Genomic DNA, 17,663 nt, shown 5'->3' with positions numbered 1-17,663 from the left:
CACAACCACTATGCAGAGTACGGCACTTTGCTTGGTAAGCTCTGAGGAAATGTTAAAACTGCTGATTGGGAGTGGGACTCCATTTAATCGGATATTGATGACCTGTTCATCAGTATTATTGTATCAAACATAAGAAAATGAAAGTTCTTGTCCAATTGAAAAAAATAGTAAAGTTTTATTGTTACATGGTACAACCCCATTTTTCAGTAGCTTCTGAAAAATGGGGATTTCTGCATATATTCTTGTTTTTATTTGTACCGTGTAACAATAAAGCTTTACGATTTTTATCAATTGGACCAGAACTTTAATTTTTCTTTGAGCTTATAGAAAGGGTCCTTGTATATAGGTGGTATTCATTGGTATTGTACTGCCAGAAAACCTCCTTAAGGGTCCATTCACACGTCCGTTGTTTCTTTCCTGATCTGTTCCGTTTTTTTGCGGAACAGATCTGGACCAGATCTGTACCCATTCATTTTCAATGGGTCCTGAAAAAAATCGGACAGCTCAATTTTTTTTTTTTTAGGACCCATTGAAAATGAATGGGTCCAGATCTGTTCCGCAAAATTCGCAACAGATCAGGAAAGAAACAACGGACGTGTGAATGGACCCTTAAGGGCAGATATCTCCTGATTTTATTAATTTTTTTATATTATTTTTTGTCTCCAAAAAGACAATGTGTGACAGCATCCGCAAGCTTTTTAACAGTAAGAATTAACAAGGTTTCCAGGATTTTGTTCTTCATGCACACAACCGTAGCGGGTCCGCAATATACATGCACTGTCCGTGCGTGCACAGTTTCATGGATGTTGACCCGTTCATGTGACAAAATATGCAGTGGCGGGGCAGAGTGGAAGGCTACAAAAGCACTACCATGCCTCCGCACCCTAAAAACAAAAATTGAACATGCGTGTTTTTTTTTTGTTTTTTTTTTGTAGCGCGGAAGGGTTACGTACCCACTGAAGTTAAATGGGTCTGCATCCGCCAGCACTGGCTACACGGGACGGCACATGTGAATTGGGGACCGCAATTTGTGGTCCCAAATGCATGGGCAGCCCACGTTTGTATGCATAAGCCCTTAGCATGTGGTACCTAATGGAAGAACCATACTTGCCTGCTTCCCACCACTCCAGTCCTCCCCGGCTCCATACAGGGATATTCTGGTCTCTGGCTCGCTCACAGATGAGGCATTGTGCTCCTCTACAGCCAATCACTGGCCTGTGGTAATGTGTCCCCAAGGAGCAAGTAACCCAGCATTGACACGTCATTAGAGACCAGTCATTGGCTGCAGCAGCACACATGACCTTGGGAGCAGACAAGTATGAGTCGTTTATTAGATACCACTAGGGGCCTTAATTAAAAAGGTTCAAATACTAGTTTTTTGGAGAAGGTTTTGAGGCAGATTTCCTTTCAGGTCTTTTTAACCAAAGCCAGGAGTGGAGCTGAAAGAAACTGGAAATATAAAGAAAGGACTTCTTGCTGCATCCACTTCTGGCTTTGGCTGAAAAACCTGATGTGAAATTTGCCTCCAAACCTGCTGCAAAAAGCTCTATCTGAACCTACCCTTAAAGGAACTGAAGCCAGTAAAAACTTTTATTGGCAAAATCAGCACTTAGCCTCTGGGATTGAAAAGCTCAGTGCTCTGTGATATGACAAGAGATGAGCGAATTTCAGGTTATGAAATTCGTTCACATTTAGTTTACGGGTAAAAGCAGAGTTGCTTTATGGATTTCGTTACTACGGACCATAACGCAATTCTATGATGCCCTTAGAAGCATTCTGTTATTCATTCCATCATAATAGAAGTCTATGGCCTGCATAACGGATCTGTCCTGTTTCCGTTATGTTTCCAACATAAAGGAAACGGGACAGATCCGTTTTGCAGCCCATAGGCTAAAGGCTTAGAGTTTTGGTCTGTGGTAATTCTCCTTTTACCGACAAACGAAGCATGAACAAATTTAATAACCTGAAATTCGCTTATCTCTAGATATGGCCTTCTCTGACCTTACAAAAAATTTGGTTATTTGTACTCAATTCCTGCATGAGGGCTGCATTACTGGGAACAACTGTTCCTCGGCTGACCTGAATTCCCACCCCACTACCTGTATATTATACGGTATTTACAGCGTCATTTGGTTGCAGGAAAATACACCTACATTCAAGCTGGAACTCACAGCATCATAAGTCACAATGGTGCAGGGAGTTTGGGTCGGCCATGCTGTCTGGTCCAGGAAATGCCACCCTCCCAGACTATCTTGCAAAACCGCACTTGCTCATGTGATGTTAGCTTTGGAGTATATTGTTAAAAACCGCCACACAACTGCATCTGCTGTGATGCTTTTTCGGCCACGTGTTTGTTTTGTTTTTAACATGCAAAATCCGTTGGCTACACTGTGCATTGGTATACTTCTCAGCACATTTTGTGACTTATCACTGAAGTTGCAGTGATGAATCTGAAATGAAATTATGATTGCCTGATGAACAAGCATTTTCCTATTCATCTGGTTATTGGTGGCAGTATTACACTGTCAGAGTGCTATGGACTACTATCTGCAGGTCTAATACAGCCCTACTTTCTCCTCTTAGGTGAACTTTTCCAGCAGCCTGCTGGAGTTCACTAGCTCTGGCATTGCCGGATTCTACCGATCACCAATGGATGCCTATTGACTGTAACAGGATCTGTTGGTGATCTGGCCTGCACTTGTGCCGGATAAGGCAGCGGATCATCTTGCCGCCGATGCCAACGCGGTCTTGCTTAGCTACCCATACCCATTTTTCCAAACTGAAGTGAGAGAGGTAAAAATGCAAAGATGTCTCAAATGGCCTATTTTTTGCTACTTATTAAAGCTTGAATTCTGGGGTGCAAGGCTAGATGGTTCCATTTCTATTTAACCCTCTGGCATCGTTAGAGGGGTTTGTTACTTTTTTTTTTTTTGACTGCTGAAATAACACATGCTTTGATGCTACACCCCTCCAGTGTCTAGAAATGTAATAGCTGATCATATAGGATAGCTAAATGGTGATGGGCTTTGGGACGCATGCTTCCTTCTTCCCTTCCCCCACTGTCACCTTTTTCTGGTCGGCCAGTGAAGCAAACCTGTAACCTGAGCTTGTCCGTTGCGTTTGGTTTGCATGTCCGTCTGTGTCGCAGAGAACAAGGCAAATGCAAGATTTTATTCCTGCAGAATCTTAATGATGCACCTAATCTCCTTTCCCCTCCCCCATCACAGCCTGGCTGGTCATGTCACATACATCTTCTCCAGCCCTGCGGAAACCGCCTTACACCTCACACTTTGCCCACTCCCCAAGTTCGTGCTTTATAACTAGCATGTACGAGTACCTGCTTTGTCAATTTTTTCTACGTTCCTAAATATCTCCTCAGTGCCTTTATAGTCGCTGAAACCTGTTTTTACATTGCTTTGTGCAAGATCCGTCGTATGATTTGTGTTGGGGGCCGACAGGGTTTCATAATGGTTTCCGACATTTTCATGGCAACAGTTATGCTGCAACTAAGATTATTATACACAAACTTTTTTTTTTTTTTTTTTTTTTTTTTAATGTATGCAGCCTTTAAAGGGTTTTCCAAGATTTTAATACTAATGACAGATCCTCTGGATAGGTAATCGGTATCTGATCGGTGGGGTCCGACATCTGGGACCCTCGCCGATCAGCTGTTTGGGAAGACCGCAGTTAGTGATGAGTGAATTAAGCTTCGTTCATTCATTCGTACATTAGAATGTATGACCGCTGATGAGCCGAAGTTAGTTACTCACAAAGTTGCGCTTGACTTTGTTGGATAACTTCGGTAATAGATTTTTTTGAAGTGGAATACCACTTTAAAACTTGGATCCAAACTCTGATTCGGTTCCGAGGTACCAGTCGACTTCGCAAATAACTAACTTCGGCTCATCGGAGCCCGTACATTTTAATACTGTATGAAGTCTGATCTCCTTACAGTGTTAATCTGAAGTTTTGAACGAAGCGACTTCAGATGTAACAGCCAAAGCTGGCTTCGCTCCTCACTAGCAGTGGTGCTCCTGTGAGCGCTGCTGCCATTACCGTACATCAATGTTGCTTCTGAAAGAGAACATCTCAGTATCAAGGCTTTAGTTCAGGGCAGTATGGCATCCGACAACTGCATTTGAGTGACAAACCTCCATATGAAATCCTGCAAGGAGAGGCAGCCATGTGGCCCTGAAATCTTTCATAAAGAGGTCCTATAATGGCCATGGCTGGTCCTCAAGTATATACGTGAGAGGGAGCTGCATATGCCTCATCACTATTAGGCTCCATACAAACATCCACATTTGTTCCGCAAATTACGTGACGGGTGCGGACCCATTCATTCTCTATGGGGACGGAATGGATTCGGACAGCACACTATTTGCTCTCCGGTCCGCAGCTCCGGAAAAAGAATAGGACATGTCCTATTCTTGTCCGCAATTGTGGACAAGAATAGGCAGTTGTATGGAGGTGCCGGCCGGGTGTATTGCGGATCTGCAATGCACTACGTACGTCTGAATGGACTTTTAGGCCTTTTTCACACAAGCGAGTTTTCCCGCGCGGGTGCAATGCGTGACGTGAACACATAGCACCCACACTGAATCCTGACCCATTCATTTCAATGGGTCTGTGTACATGAGCGCTTTTTTTCACTCATCAGTTCTGCGTTGCGTGAAAAACTTAGCATGTTCTATATTATGCGTTCTTTACACAGCCCTGGCCCCATTGAAGTGAATGGGGCTTCAGTGAAAATCGCATTGCATCCAGAAGCAAGTGCGGATGCAATGCGTTTTTCACTGATGATTGCTAGGAGATGTTGTTTGTAAACCTTGCGTTTTTCACGCGCGTGATAAAAAAAACGGATCAAAATGCATTGCACCCGATTGATAAAAACTGAACACGATAGCAGACAAAACTGACTGAACTTGCTTGCAAAATGGTGCTAGTTTCACTGAACGCATCTGGAGCCAATCCGTCACGCTCGTGTAAAAGAGGCCTTAAAGCGGATCCAAAAGGTCAGTTTTCAGAGCCAAGGCGAGAAGTGGATCCAGTGGATAGGAGAAGCATTACAGGTTCACAAACCAGCACCCTTTGTTATGAATGAGTGCGCTCTGTTTTACACGTGGCTTTGGATTTTCAGACTGGGCCAGGGCATGTTCCTCCTTGGTGGGGACACCGTTGGAGACCACAGCAGGTGTCCACTTGCAGATTAACCAGATTGAATGGGATTAAGGCCGAATGCATGCGGCCGAGAGCAGTCCGTGGTATGCCGGGCTCTATTCCTGTTCAGAGCAGGAGCGCACTGTGTCATTGGTTGCTATGACGCTGTGCGCTTCATTCCACCGCTGCTGTACAGTAATACACTCGTATAGTGTATTACTGTACAGCAGCAAAATCAAACCTGTGGCAGAAACCCGAGGATCGTTTCTTTGCTGGACAGAACATTGCAGTCTACCATGTTGTTCTGTCCGGCAAATATCCCAGAAAAGCATAGAATTCTGGTCAGACGGTCCAAAGATGAATCCTTTCAACTCTGTTTAATCCATTAAAGTCAATGCACCCATCGCGCTATAAATCTAAATACCGCTTTTAAAGGGAACCTGTCACCTGGATTTTGGGTATAGAGCTGAGGATATGGGCTGCTAGATAACCGCTAGCACATCCGCAATACCCAGTCCCCATAGCTCTGTGTGCTTTTATTGTGTAAAAAAAAAAGATGTGATACATATGCAAATTAACCTGAGATGAATCAGAACCATGAAAATGACTCTTCTCTGGTCACACAAGTAAGATATGACTCTATTTGCATAAAAGACGGGAAGTACAAAAATGCATAATACTTATTGAATTCGTCTGCAAATGAAATTAAGTGTAATTTATGTTTAGGGTAACACAATGAACATTTAGAAACGCTCAGTGAGGGTAGCATAGTAGAGGTGACGGGTTCCCTTTAAGTATGAAAAGCACATAACACATCCACACTATTGTGTTTTTATGTAATTTTTGGTGCTGATTTTTTAATATTGATAACCCCATTAAAGTCTATGGGGAAATCCACTATACATAAGATGTGGAATCACACGAGCGATTGACATCCTCTGGGTTTTAAGATCTGCACAGCAGGTGGGTTTCCTCACTACTAAACCCACAGTGTGTACATGACATTTGCCAAATCTCATTCACTTTGCTGGTACTGTATTACACTGCCGTTTTCCTTCTCAAAATCCGCTTGGAAGAACTGCATGTAATCCTCAATGAGTGCATGTAGCTTTAGGCGTGGTAAAGTACAAGAAAAGTTTACAGATTAGACAAATATCATGTATACTTTTTTTCTTTCACCTGTGAGGAAATTGACCTGCTTGGCGAATTTAGACATCTGTAGCCTGTTTTTAATGCAGTTTTCACCCTTGGCAAGGGTGAGATCTACAGAAAATTCAGGTCTAATCTGAATCCAAAAACACAAGCATTTGGTGTGGAACACAGATTCATGCAGAATTTCTGTGTGCGTGTAGCCTTAGGGGTTTATTCATAGGTGGCAGAATCGTAGCAATTTCTGACTGTGAAATGAGGTTGTATCTGCAGCATGGGTTTCTTCAAGCTCAGTTTCTACCACAAATGCCCCTAAAGGGGTTTTCACATGGAGCATGAATCACCAATGCTCAGAATAGGCGATGAATGTATGGTCACTGGTAGTGCTCCTCACCTCCAGTCCTCGGGGTCCATCTGCCAGTCATGTTTTCAGTATTTTCACACGAACGTATCTTGTTTCTGTGTCGGTTCCGTGTTAGTTATTTTATTTATTTGCAAATTGGATGAGGACCCATTTATTTCAATGGGTCCGCAAAAAATGCAGACAGCACACTGTGTGCTGTCCGCATCCGTATGTCCGTTCCGTAGCCCCGCAAACAATATAGAGCTTGTCCTATTGTCCGTTTTGCAGACAAGGATAGGCATTGTTACAATGGATCCACAAAAAAAACTGATGCAATATGAATGCCAAAAGGACGTCATCCATATGTTTTGCGGACCGCAAAACGTATAAGTTTGTGTGAATGTAGCCTTAAAGGGGTTGTCTCATCATAGAGGGGATATGCCCCCATTGTGTTATATGTGCGGGTCCCACCGCTGGGACCTGCACCTATATTGGGAACGGAGCCCCGCAAGGTGGTGGCTGGAGGACTCTGGTCCAGCCACCACCAAGCCAGCTCCCCATAGAAGTAAACGGGAGCGCACCGCGCATGACCGGCCACCGTTCCCATTCACTTTTATCGGCTCGACGGAAATAGCCGAGCCAGCGCTCGGCCATTTTCGCCGGCCTCATAGTGCGCCCTCTTTCACTTTCGGGGCTCCGTTCTCTATAGGTGCAGGTTCCAGCGGTGGCACCCACACCTATAAGACAATGGGGGCATATCCTAGCGATATGCCCCCTATTGTCTTTGAGACAACCCCTTTTAAAGCAGGTGATATGAGTGTCCATGCATCAGGACTTACCACAGGTATTCATTGTGTGGATATTGTCAAATGATGACCGGTAGGTGGGCCCTGAGGACTGCAGGTGAGGAACACTGGTCACTGGGACACCCTGCCATCCAGAGAATAGAGGTTCACTAGTCCCCGGTATTTCTATGGTACTGTTGGAGATAACCAAGCACTGTATTGTCGGTGAATGGACTACTTCTCTGTTCACACTGGATAAGAAGTGGTTAATGAGAAAACTCTAAGGTCCTCTACAAACATAAATTTGCTGTGGTGGTTTTCGCTCACTAAAAAGTTGTCATAGAAACAGTTTTTCTTTACTGTATGAGTTTTTTTTTTTCCCCCCAAACACATTGTCCCCCTCCCCTCATGCTGTATTTTTCCCTGTAGAGAAGTTAGAAAAATCCAGAAAAAAAAGACAAATGTATAAACATGCTACTTAAATGCCACCCATTCATGCTTCTGACAGACTTTTGGTCAACATCTGGAACTGGCCTTTAGGCCTCATCCACACGGCCGTTGTTTTGGCGGCTCGGATGCGGACCCATTTATTTCAATGGGGCTGCAAAAGATGCGGACAGCATTCCGTGTGCTGTCCGCATCCGTTGCTCCGTTCCATGGTCCACAAAAAATATACAGTATAACCTGTCCTATTGTCCGCGTTTTGTGTACAAGAATATGCAGTTATATCAATGGCTGTCCGTGCCGTTTCGCAAATGGCGGAAAGCACACATCCGTGTTTTGCGGATCTGCAAACTGTGGACCGCAAAACTCACAACGGTCGTGTGCATGAGGCCTTATACTGCAAAAATGCACCAGTGTGCACATGTGCAAAAAATCACATTGAAACAGCAAAAGTGCTGAAAAACACTAAGGGCTCATGCACACGACTATTGCTGCGGATCCGCAAATTCCAGACTGCAATGCACGGGCACCGACCATGTGCCCACTGTCTGCGGACACGGACCCATTCACTTAAATGGGGTCTACGATCTGCACTAGGGATGCACGATATATCGCAAAAATAATCGAATCGCGATAATCGGCAAATGCGGTTTGGCGATTCGGCCGAGCCGAAAATGCCGCGATTATTATATATGAAGGGGCCCCTATTGATAAAGTCCTCTGTCCTATTGATAACAGGTCCAGCCTCTGTACTTACTTTCACAATAAATGCACTGCAGCGACGAGCGGGAGCGAGCGAGGCAGCCGGGAGGAGCGTGACAGTGACGTCAGTCACGCGCCGGCCGGCCGGCCGGCTCGCTCTCTGCCGCTCTCTGCAGTGTGAGTGCATTCATAGTGCAAGTACAGAGGCTGGCCATTTTATGAATAGGAGAGAGTTATGTGCGCAGTTTAGGACACATGAAGGGACACATGGGGCCATGAGGGGGGCCAGCATAAGATGCTATATGTGTGTCTTATGCTGGCCCCCCTCGTGGCCCCATGTGTCATAGCACACATCCCACATAACGGCGTCCTCCGCAGGTCCCCCCACATAACGGCGTCCTCCGCAGGTCCCCCCACATAACGGCGTCCTCCGCAGGTCCCCCCACATAACGGCGTCCTCCGCAGGTCCCCCCACATAACGGCGTCCTCCGCAGGTCCCCCCACATAACGGCGTCCTCCGCAGGTCCCCCCACATAACGGCGTCCTCCGCAGGTCCCCCCACATAACGGCGTCCTCCGCAGGTCCCCCCACATAACGGCGTCCTCCGCAGGTCCCCCCACATAACGGCGTCCTCCGCAGGTCCCCCCACATAACGGCGTCCTCCGCAGGTCCCCCCACATAACGGCGTCCTCCGCAGGTCCCCCCACATAACGGCGTCCTCCGCAGGTCCCCCCACATAACGGCGTCCTCCGCAGGTCCCCCACAACTATGTCATACCAAGCCGCGTCAGCGGCTCATATGGGAAAATCCAAGCAAATAGACCTCTAGCACAATTCCCTTAAAATATCGCATCGCACATCGTTATCGCAGTTTTTAGGGCCCTAATCGCAATCGCACAAAATTCCCATATCGTGCAGCCCTAATCTGCACTGCAACAAAGTAGTACATGCGCTACTTTTTTCCGTTTCAGAGGCATGGCCAGTAAACTGAGTGCTTCTGTGGGCTTCCGATCCGTCCCTCTGTTCCGCACTGCATCGTATAATCAGGATTGCGGACCCATTCAAGAGAATGGGTCCACATCCGTGATACAGTGCGCACACAGCTGATATCCGTATAATGCGGACCCCCTGTTTGCAGGCTGCAATATGGGCACAGCCGTGTGCATGAGCCCTAAGGTCTCATGCACATGACCGTACGTATTTTGTGGTCCACAAATTGCGTCCATTTTTCATCTGTTTTGCATACATTTTGAACTTCTGTTAAAAACGGACAGTAAAAACGTATTTTTATTTTTTTAACCCCACCCCCTGCTATAATGCACCCTTGATATGTCTTCTATCTATATATATATATATATGTGTGTGTGTGTGTATCTCCCCATACCTGGTAGTGTTGAATCTGTCACATGGGCACTTTCCACTGGAGTGAATGTAGCCAAAACAGTCCCTGACAAGAACTATAGGTAAAGGAAGCAGAAGGTATGTCTGTGGACCTGGATACGGACATTACTGTGTGCATGAAGCCTTAAAGCGAACCTTTCACCAGGATTTCACCTAATAAACTATCACCAGTACCTTATAGATTATCCTCATTCTGTTTAAATGCATTCTTTTCCCGCTTTCCTGGGATGTATATTGATAAAAAAAACGACTTATAAAGTCCTTGTCTCCAGCTCCTGCAGTCAAGGGGGTAGCCCTTCCCTCACTCCGAGCTGTACCTCCCCTGCCCTAACCCCTCCTCTAACTAGTGTAACTGACACCCGGCTCAGTCGCCGGGACCGCGCTTGTACTGGCGGCGCATGCGCCGTTGGTCTCGGTAGCAGCGTATCCCGTCTATCGCGCGACTCTAAGTGAATTGCGCATGCGCCGTCCGTCCCCGATGCCTGCCTGTCTTCTGTTCTGCCTGAATAGAAGACAGGGAGGCATCGGGGACGGACGGCGCATGCGCAATTCACTTACAGGATCGCGCTTCAGTCGCGCGATAGACGGGATCGCGCTGCTACTGAAACCAACGGCGCATGCGCCGCCCGTACAAGCGCGGTCCCGGCGACTGAGCCGGGTGTCAGTTACACTAGTTAGAGGAGGGGTTAGGGCAGGGGAGTTACAGCCCGGAGTGAGGGAAGGGCTACCCCCTTGACTTCCACTGTGACTGCAGGAGCTGGAGACAAGGACTTCATAAGTCGTTTTTTTCATCAATATACATCCCAGGAAAGCGGGACAAGAATGCATTTAAACAGAATGAGCATAATCTATAAGATACTAGTAATAGTTTATTAGGTGAAATCCTGGTGAAAGGTTCGCTTTAATGAGTGCGTTTTGTGAGCTGGCGAGGAGGGGGACGTCAGGTTTTTCTGGCTGTGAGGTTTCCCTTGTGCTTGCCAGAGAATCTCCAGTAACGTGTGTAATGGTTGTTGTAAGGCATGAGCCGTGGAATATGAACTTCCAATCTCAATCGCGCTTTTTTTTTTTTTTTTTTTTTTTTTTCGTCCCCCTCCCTCCCCCCCCCCCCCCTCCCTTTCTTCATGAGACATTGACATAAATTTGAGGCTTCCTTCATAGTGAGAAAAATGCGGTAACTTTTGCAGAAGAGCACTTTACTTCCTTCTCCGGCTGATTGCTGGAGGGGAAGGGTTAACGACTTCCATTTTACTCTGTAACACCGTTAATGGACATATCAGTGAATGACACCAAAATGGCAGAGCTTAACCCATTGTGCTCTGGCAGACAGCTGTAAGCTGGCCGATCCTCAAGAGCTGCTGTGTTGCTGCGTCCCTTTTTGTCTCGCTGCTCCCACTGCTGGCTTCACACTGCAAATTCCTCTGACTTCCCAGTGTGAGGATTATTTTTTTTTCTCCTCCTTCTGCTGTCTGTCGGCATTAATGTGTTCGGCATCTCGATTACATTCCTGTTTGTACCATCCGTGTGTGGAATACACCTCGGAAAGGCCAACCATTACATATCTATACGTCTCAGCATGGTCTTCACTGATCTGACTGGCATGTTTGTGAAGGCTTAGGTGCCTAACTGTGTTAGCATATGGGTAGTTTGTATAGTACCGCCACAATGCTGCAAAGTACAGGTTTTCTTTTATGGTCTTCTCCCAGACCTGGTGTGTTTTGTTTTGTTTTGTTTTTTATTATTCAGACTTGCCGTTCAGAAGTCAAGGAAATCATGTTTAGCCCAAAAATGTTCTCTGTTCTCGACATGGTGTCGGTCTACCTGGAGGGAAGAGTTAAAGACGTCTTGGGAAGTGTGCTGCATTACAAGGAATTAAGGACAGGCTGGTCAGGTCCGTGACTTGAGTAACCCCTTCACTGCCGATAAGTGTCCATTCAGACGTCCGCAAAACACTGACACCGGCCATGTGTGTTCCGCATTTTGCGGACCGCACATGGCCAGCACTATTATAGAAATGCCTTTTCTTGTCCACAGTTGCGTACAAGAATAGGACATGTTCTATTTATTTATTTTTGCGGATGCGTTCAGCACACTGTGTGCTGTCTGCATTTTTTTGTGGCCCCATTGAAAATTAACAGGTCTGCACCCGTTCCGCAAAATTGCGGAATGGATGTGGACCCAATTTGCGGACGTGTAACGTGTGATCCCTGCACATCTGCAAACCTTTGCATTCAGTGAAAATAGAAAAGGTCTCTAGTTATTTCCAGACTGTGTACAGTGCCAAATATTTAGACCACCACGTTCAGTATCATGCCACAAGTGTCTTCACACATCTTGCACTAAAACGTTAAAGGGCACGGTTGTAATATTTGGTTATATGGAAGTGAATTGTTGTAACCTGTGCTAAATATCACCACTGCACCAAAGGAGGGGTGTGGTAGCATAGGCCGATACAGTGAATAAGCCCAAGATCTGATGGATGTTAACCCTTTTGAGTGTTACATAGTTCATACGGTTAAAAAAAGACTCAAGTCCATTAAGTTCAACCAAGGGATAGGTGGGGATGCGACAGTTTTTAAATATATTCATAAATCTTTGGGTCACCGTGAGCACTTCAGGACACCAGAAAATCTCAGTTGTGGCCACATTTGTGTGACGTGAGTTTTGAGGATGGCTTTAATGTGCTTCACCTATATGAGCCACACAGCAGAAACTGTCACAAAGCCAACACACGGAACACATGACCTGGTACTCTACAAGCACCTTTAAAATGTGGAAAACGCAGCAGATGTCCGTAGTCTGAGCTCAGGCGCATGAAGTGTGCTACTTGAGTCCACAGAAATTTTGCGTTGAAGTTTGTCAATTGCAAACAAAACTTCTGGTTCAATGTTAGGGAGTTTTCAAGTGGGCTAGGACCGTAAAGGGACCCATAACTGTGACCCTCATCTCCGAACTCCTGACAGCTCATAAGTAATTTAAAGGGTAACTATCTATCATGTTTTCATCCAAAAAACTATTTAGCATATGTTACTGCTGCAGAAGCATTATGCATAAAGCAATCTTTAGTTTCTTCACATACCATGTTTTACCTTGAGTTTTTATCTTAGTTAAAGCTGTTTAAACATTTACAATATGAGCACCTTCTCAAGATTGCTACTCTGCCAGTTCTCTGAGGCCAAAACTGCTTTCCCTCACTTCCCATACACACTTGCTGTAGCCTGCAGCACCCTGCCAGCCAATCAGATTAGTTTACTGAGACTCGCCTCCTTACTTTGAAGCCTAATGCAGTGTGAAGTACCGCCCCTTCGTCTTCCTGTCGTTTTAGCCAGAGATGGACAAGCCATAGCAACAGTCTTTTAAGGGAGCAGTGGAAAGGGACAGGGGACTTAAATGAAAGCTGTTGTTATTATAAGGTAATTACAGATCTTTTGACAATCATTCACAGACTAACTCAGGTATACCTGATAAACTAGCAAATAAAAAAAAAACAGTTACCCTTTAAGCTATATTCTTATCAAACTGATAAGAGTTGAGCTTTTAGAAGTTCAGGGATAAGGACTAGGGATGACCGAATCGACTTCGGATGAAACATCCAAAGTCAATTTGCATAAATCTTAATTCTAATACTGTATGGAGCAGGAGCTCCATACAGTATCAGAATGTATTGGCTCCGATGAGCTAAAGTTATTGCTTCGCGAAGTCTTGTGAGACTTCACGCAATAACTTAATAAATTAATTAATTTGTACTGTAAAAAAAAACAATTTCCCGAACTCTGGTTCTGTTCCAAGGTACCCCTTGGCACCGAAACAGAGCTCCTGCTCCTTACAGTATTGGAACGAAGCTTTATGCAAAGCGACTTCGGATGTTTCATCCAAAGTCGATTCACTCATCCCTAATAAGGGCTACACATCCAGCCATCATCTGATGGGACTAAGTGTTCAACAGGAAGTGACAAATGGGCAGAATTTGAAAGCTGTACAGAGAAAACTGCTGATTTTTTATTTTTTTTTAATAAAGACTAATTGAAAAAATAATTCCTAGCCCAAAATGAGTAGAGTGCAATAATAGGAAATTGCCCTCAAAGATGTCCATGACATTTAAAGGGGTTCTGCAGTTTATTTAAACCTATCCATCCTTTGGATAGATCATCAGCTTCTGATCCCCCGCCGATCAGCTGTTTGAGAAGGCAGCGGCCTTATCGCTGTTTACTGCTGACCCAGTGACGTCCCGACTAGTATCAAATGGCCTGGGCGGGGCTAATCTCCATTCAAGTGAACCGAGCTTAGCCCCGCCCAGGCCAGTTGATTCTAGTCGTGAAGTCACTTGGCCAGCGTTAAACAGTGAGAAGGCCGCGGCGCTGCCTTCTCAAACCGCTGATCAGCAGGGGTTCCAGGTGTCAGACCCCCGCCGATCAGATGATGATCTATCCAGAGGATAGATCATCAGTTTAAACAAACTGCAGAACCCCCTTTTAAGCTTTGCACCACATCTTGTGAGGTTTTTGTAATGGAAATTTTCCTCTGTGGAAAACCAACACATTTTTCAGTGTCTTGCGGTCCGTTTTTTACGGATCCGTTGTTCCGTTTTTTTGTGTCCGTTTTTCCATATGGTATATACAGTATACAGTAATTATAACATTTTCAATAGATGGTTCCGCAAAGAACGGAAACGGAAGACATACGGATGCATTTCCGTATCTGTTCTGGTTTTTTTTGCGGACCCATTGACTTGAATGGAGCCACGGAACGTGATTTGCGAACAATAATAGGACATGTTCTATCTTTAAACAGAACTTTTTTTTTTTTTTTTGCGGAACCATTGAAATGGTTCCGTATACGGAACGGAAAAAACGGCCAGTAAACGGGGAAAAAAAACGGTCGTGTGCAGGAGGCCTTACCTTGAAGATTTTTTTTTAAAGGGAGTCTGTCATCAGCATTTCACGTTTGTAACCCTTCCCATAGCTTTCAAGCATGCTTACAGTTAATAAAAACGTTACCTTTAGCATCAATCCTGGACTTATAAACCCGTCAAAAAACATTTTTGTAGCATATGCAAATGAGGGCTCGCAAGTGCCCAGGGGCGGCGTTACGCTCGTAGGTGCCCTGCTAGCTCAGCCTTTTCTTCGCTTCCCTCCGCCCATCCTTTCCCTCTGACCGCCTATCTGCCAACTTGTTGTTTCGCCGAGATCCCGCACCTGCGCAGTCAGTCCGTCGGCTGGCGCATGCGCACTGCGATGCCCATTCCTTGTACGGCATCACAGTAACTATTGCACATGCGCCGGCTAACGGCGCGAAGCCGGCGCATGCGCATTAATTACTGTGATGCCGTACAAGGAATGGTCATCGCAGTGCGCATGCGCCGACAGACTGCGCAGGATCGCGGCGAAACAACAAGTTGGCAGATAGGCGGTCAGAGGGAAAGGATGGGCGGAGGGAAGGAAGGGGCTGAGCTAGCAGGGCACCTACGAGCGTAACGCCGCCCCTGGGCACTTGCGAGCCCTCATTTGCATATGCTACAAAGATGTTTTTTGACGGGTTTATAAGTCCAGGATTGATGCTAAAGGTAACGTTTTTATTAACTGTAAGCATGCTTGAAAGCTATGGGAAGGGTTACAAACGTGAAATGCTGATGACAGGTCATCAGTTAAACGGAGTCTATCTGCTGGATAGGTCCTCCGTTTCTGATCGGTGGGGGCCCCACACCTGGGACTCCACAGATGAGCTATTTGAGAAGGCAGCAGAGCTTGCAGTAGCGCCACAGGTCACTAATCACAGCACCGTCCATTTGATAGTGGCTGTGCTTGGCATCGCAGCTCAGACCTTTTGACTTAAACCGGGCTGAGCTGCGCCTAGGCCATGTGACTAATGAACGTAACGTCACTGGCCTAGGGACAGCTACAAGAAGGCCTCTGTATTACTGCGGTTTCGAACAGCTAATCAACAGATCAGGCGCTGATGACCTACTCAATAGGTGATCAGTTAAAATGTCCTGGAAAAAACCCTTTAAGCTCCATCTCTATATGAATTAAAGTTTTACAGCTCTCTTATACTTTGTTTAATTTCCTCTCTGTCAGTGAATGAGAACACTCTTAGATTTTCATCTGCTGAAAATAAATCTCTCCGCTCTGATGTGGATCCATCTATACCTAGTCTTGGGGATGCTCTCCAAAATGATGAGCTTGGACTCCAAGCTGGTAGATTGTAGCAAACTAGGTTAGCATCCATCCATGTCCAGGTGTTCAGCCTCTTTTAGTAGAAGCAAGGTGATGACCGAAATGAGTATTCCTTTACTTCTCTAGTGATTATGCATTAGCTATATACTGGCTCTCAAGTTACTCCCTATCCACAGGATAGAGGATAACTGATGGGACCCTGATTAATCCCGACAACGGGGGCCGTGTTTCTCCGTCCTGATGGAGCAGCAGGTCAAGCATGCGCCATGCCTCTGCATTCATGCTCTATGGGACTTGTGAAGATAAATGAATGCCCCCTTCTGCCATTATTTGCCACACGCTGTGCACCAGGTACCCGGCTGTTGTAAAGAGAAGGAATGTTGTACCTTGTGGAAACAGGCCACACTTGTGAACATGGCAGAGTTGTGCTTTACTTTTCCCATCTTGGTTACCTGGTGCAAGCAATGTGGCGCGCTGTGGACTTGTCAGCTATGATCAGAGCATAAAGTTAATGGCCCTACAGCTAGGGCAGACTGGCATCATCGTGCTATCATTTCACTTTAAGAGTGATGCTCTTTTGGACTTTTGTACAGGAATGCCAGAAGCAGCAGGCCATGGGGGGGTGTCACTGCAAGGGGTTAACGCCACTTGCAGCTCTTGATGTCTGGAACCAGTTCAGGCCGGTTTTCCAGAAAGTGCTTTTGTGTCTCCAGCAGCATCCTGGGAAAATAAAGAGGTCACGTGGGGACTTGATGTCACAACGTAATGCCACCTGGGGTTCTCCGTCCCCTTCTCAGAGCTGTATGCAATCCAAAGCGGTCCTGGAAAGAGGGACATGTACACTAGTTGTAGGTGCTGTAAGATACCAGATGGGAACTAGCTTATAGGTGCCACAGACTCTTGTGTCAGCCTTGTAAAGCGCACACAAACCCTGTGGCACAGGACAGGTCAGCTTTTGTATTCCTCAGGGGCAGCATGCAGTTATTTGGTTTCATCATGTTAGTATTCAGATGTGTAAATTATATTTAAAGGGAGTCTACACCCCAAGGCCTATTAAATGCAGTATGGCATAAATAGTACTGCCCCACTCGGTCCCAATTGCTAAGTGCTATGTCTGTGCTCACCCCCGTTTCCCCACTGAGCGCCCGCAAACTGTTGATGGAATACATTGTAAATGTGTGTGCACAATGGTGAGGACCATGTCGGCTCCATAGGACAGGTGACAGACTCCCTTTAAACACTGGAAAATGTTCAGTTAAAAGGGGTGGTTACCCTTGGACCTTTCCTGGGTCTCCCCATGTCAACATCTGGTTTGATGATGGGTCACATGACTGCTGCAGCCAACTACTGGCCGCTGTGGTCATGTGATGTGTTCACTGGCTGCAGCGTTCACATGACCCGGCATCAAAGCTAATGTTATTGCAGGGAGACCCAGGGCTTGCAGAGCTAGTGAGGCAGCAGTGGAGCCAAAAGGAATCCAGCAGCGGGGATCAGGTATGGCTACTTTCAC

At 45.9% G+C, this 17,663-nt stretch overlaps 1 protein-coding gene across 6 annotated transcripts in view; it reads left to right on the top strand.

The window, feature by feature from the left end:
- GATAD2A (GATA zinc finger domain containing 2A) overlaps positions 1-17,663 on the top strand; it is a 66,175-nt gene that overhangs the window by 23,440 nt on the left and 25,072 nt on the right. The window lies entirely within an intron of this gene.

This window comes from Bufo bufo, chromosome 2 (genome assembly GCF_905171765.1).
Source record: "Bufo bufo chromosome 2, aBufBuf1.1, whole genome shotgun sequence".
Lineage (NCBI taxonomy): Eukaryota > Metazoa > Chordata > Amphibia > Anura > Bufonidae > Bufo > Bufo bufo.
This window is presented reverse-complemented; position numbering and strand designations above follow the sequence as displayed.